The following is a 3,720-nucleotide window of genomic DNA, read 5'->3' as shown; positions in this document are numbered from 1 at the left end:
GGGCGCCGGGCGGGGCGTGGCTGAGAGCGCACTCTCCTTCCCCGGCCTGGCGTCCTTCCCACACTCGCAGAGGGCTAATGATTGTCGGTGTTATTTTGCTTAAGGACTAGAATCGGGTATTGAATCTCTCATAAGCGACCATAAGGAGTGGGGATGTATAAAATTACTGTTGCCGGGCGCGGTGGCTCACGCCTGTAATCCCAGCACTTTGGGAGGCCAAGGCGGGCGGATCACCTGAGGTCAGGAGATCGAGACCATCCTGGCTAACACGGTGAAACCCCGTCTCTACTAAAAATGCAAAAAATTAGCTGGGCCTGGCCGCGGGCGCCTGTGGTCCCCGCTACTTGGGAGGCTGAGGCAGGAGAATGGCGTGAACCCGGGAGGTGGAGCTTGCAGTGAGCCAAGATGGCGCCACTGTACTCCAGGAGCCTGGGCGACTGAGCGAGACTCCGTCTCAAAAAAAATAAAATAAAATAAAATTACTGCTTAGCAAAGTGGTTCTGTAACCAGCAGCTTAGCAACTGAGCCTCAAACTCCTTCTTTGTTTTTTTGCATGACAGTCTTTACTTTTAAATAATTATCGATACACCAAGTAATAACATGTACAGTTCTTGAATTCTATCCTCTAGTAATTTTGATTAAGAGAAACTAAAATCAGCCCCAACAATTCCACTAGTATTCACTGGTGTAACCATTAGCAAGAACGGAAGACTTCAAGGCAGGCTGCTGCTTCACGCAGGTTACAAATAACTATTTACTACTTTTTCATCGATAAAGCCCCTGACCTTCAAGAAAGTGTTAGGGAAAAAAATTATTTAACCCCTTCCTTTCTTCAAAGAATTACTTTTTTTTAAAACTAGATTAAAGAAAGAAAAAGTCATCACTGATATCCATGTTGCTTGAGTCAAAACGCATAGGAAAAAAGACAACATATAACCATTAAATTCCTAAGAAATATGAGGTAAAAAGATGAAATCTTGGCCAGGCGCGGTGGCTCATGCCTGTAATCCTAGCACTTTGGGAGGCTGAGGCGGGTGGGTCACAAGATCGGGAGTTCAAGACCAGCCTGGCCAAGATGGTGAAACCCCGTCTCTACTAAAAATACAAAAATTAGCTGGGCGTGGTGGCGTGTGCCTGTAGTCCCAGCTACTCGGGAGGCTGAGGCAGGAGAATCGCTTGAACCTGGGAGGCAGAGGTTGCGGGGAGCCAAGATCGTGCCACTGCACTCCAGCCTGGGTGACAGAGTGAGACTCAGTCTCAAAAAAAAAAAAAAAAAGCTGAAATCTTTAGATAATTTCTAAGTCTGTACAAAAAAGCTACATTTGCTACTCTCCAGAAAGTGGAAGGGCCTACTCTATAATATATGGAAATAATTTAATGCCATTTATGGGGAAAAGAAAGAGAGATCAGACTGTTACTGTATCTATGTAGAAAAAGGAAGACATAGGAAACTCCATTTTGATCTCCATTTTTATCTGAACTAAGAAAAATTCTTCTGCTTGAAAATGCTGTTAATCTGTAACCTTAGCCCCAACCCTGTGCTCACAGAAACATGTGCTGTACTGACTCAAGGTATGAGGGATTTAGGGCTGTGCAGGGTGTGCTTTGTTAAAAATGTGTTTGCAGGCAGTATGCTTGGTAAAAGTCATCGCCATTCTCCATTCTCAATTACCCAGGGACACAACGCACTGTGGAAAGCCACAGGGACCTCTGCCCAAGAAAGCCTGGGTATTGTCCAGGTTTTCCCCCACTGAGACAGCCTGAGATATGGCCTCGTGGGTATGGGGAAAATAGAGAGAGATCAGACTGTTACTGTGTCTATGTAGAAAGAGGTAGACATAAGAGACTCCATTTTGTTCTGTATTAAGGAAAATTCTTCTGCCTTGAGATGCTGTTAATCTGTAACCCTAGTCCCAACCCTGTGCTCGCAGAGACACGTGCTGTGTTGACTCAAGGTTTAATGGATTTAGGGCTATGCAGGATGTGCTTTGTTAAACAAGTGCTTGAAGGCAGTATGCTTGTTAAAAGTCATCACCACTCTCTAATCTCAAGTACCCAGGGACACAATATACTGCGGAAGGCCGCAGGCCGCAGGGACCTCTGCCTAGGAAAGCCAGGTATTGTCCAAGGTTTCTCCCTATGTGATAGTCTGAGATATGGCCTCATGGGAAGGGAAAGTCCTGACTGTCCCCCAGCCCGACACACCGACACCGACACCGTAAAGGGTCTGTGCTGAGGAGGATTAGTGAAAGAGGAAGGCCTCTTTGCAGTTGAGATAAGAGGAAGGCATCTCTCGCCCGCTCATCCCTGGGAATGGAATGCCTTGGTGTAAAGCCCAACTGTACATTCTATTTACTGAGATAGGAGAAAATCGCCCATGGCTGGAGGTGAGACGTGCTGGTGGCAATACGGCTCTGCTACTCTTTACTGCACTGAGATGTTTGTGTAAAGTCAAACCTAAATCTGGCCTACGTGCACATCCAGGCACAGTACCTTTCCTTAAACTTATTTATGACACAGATTCCTTTGCTCACATGTTTTCCTGCTGACCCTCTCCCCACCATTACCCTGTGGTCCTGCCACATCCCCCTCACTGAGGTAGTAGAGATAGTGATCAATAAATACGGACGAACTCAGAGAACAGTGCCGGTGCAGGCCCTCACTTGCTGAGCCCCGGTCCCCTGGGCCCACTTTTCTTCCTGTATACTTTGTCTCTGTGTCCTATTTCCTTTTCTCAGTCTCTCGTCTCCACCTTGTGAGAAATACCCACAGGTGTGGAGGGGCAGGTCCCCTTCATCTGGCACCCATCGTGGGTTCCCTTCTCTAAGGTGAAGATAGGCTACAGTGTGATCGTCAAGGACAAATCAACGAGAGGTTCCCAAGGACGTCCATGGTCAGCCTTGCGGTAAGCTTGTGTGCTCGGAGAACCCAGGGTAACAATGGGACAAACTGACGGTAAATATGCCTCTTATCTCAGCTTCATTAAAATTACTTTAATGAGAGGGGGAGTTAGAGCCTCTACAGAAAATCTAATTACGCTATTTCAAACAATAGAACAATTCTGCCCATAGTTTCCGGAACAAGGAACTTTAGATTTAAAAGATTGGGAAAAAAATTGGCAAAGAATTAAAACAAGCACATAGGGAAGGTAAAATCCATCCCACTTACAGTAGGGAATGATTGGGCCATTATTAAAGCAGCTTTAGAACCGTTTCAAACAGGAGAAGATAGCATTTCAGTTTCTGATGCCCCTGAAAGCCGTGTAATAGATTGTGAAGGAGAGGCAGGGACAGAATTCGAGAACGGAACAGAAAGTTCACATTGTGAATATGTAGCGGAGTCTGTAATGGCTCGGTCAACGCGAAATGTTGGCTACACTCAATTACGGGAGGTAATATATTCTGAACATTAAAATTGGGGAGAAAAGGTCCGGAATTATTGGGGCCATCAGTGTGTAAACCACGATGGCCAACTCCTCCTCCTGCAGTTTCAGATGCCGGTAACATTAGAACCTCAAATGCAGGTTAGACAAGTACAAACCCCAGGAGAATATCAAATAGAAAAGGATAAAGTCTCTATCCTGGCAATGCCAATCCAGACACAGGATCCACAATATCAGCTGGTAGAAAGTAAGACCCGGCCGGGCGCGGTGGCTCAAGCCTGTAATCCCAGCACTTTGGGAGGCCGAGACGGGCGGATCACGAGGTCAGGAGATCGAGA

The sequence above is a fragment of the Mandrillus leucophaeus genome, unplaced genomic scaffold (genome assembly GCF_000951045.1).
Source record: "Mandrillus leucophaeus isolate KB7577 unplaced genomic scaffold, Mleu.le_1.0 Scaffold28, whole genome shotgun sequence".
In the NCBI taxonomy this organism is placed as follows: Eukaryota; Metazoa; Chordata; class Mammalia; order Primates; family Cercopithecidae; genus Mandrillus; species Mandrillus leucophaeus.
The sequence above is the reverse complement of the archived record's forward strand: the minus strand, read 5'-3'. Positions refer to the sequence as shown.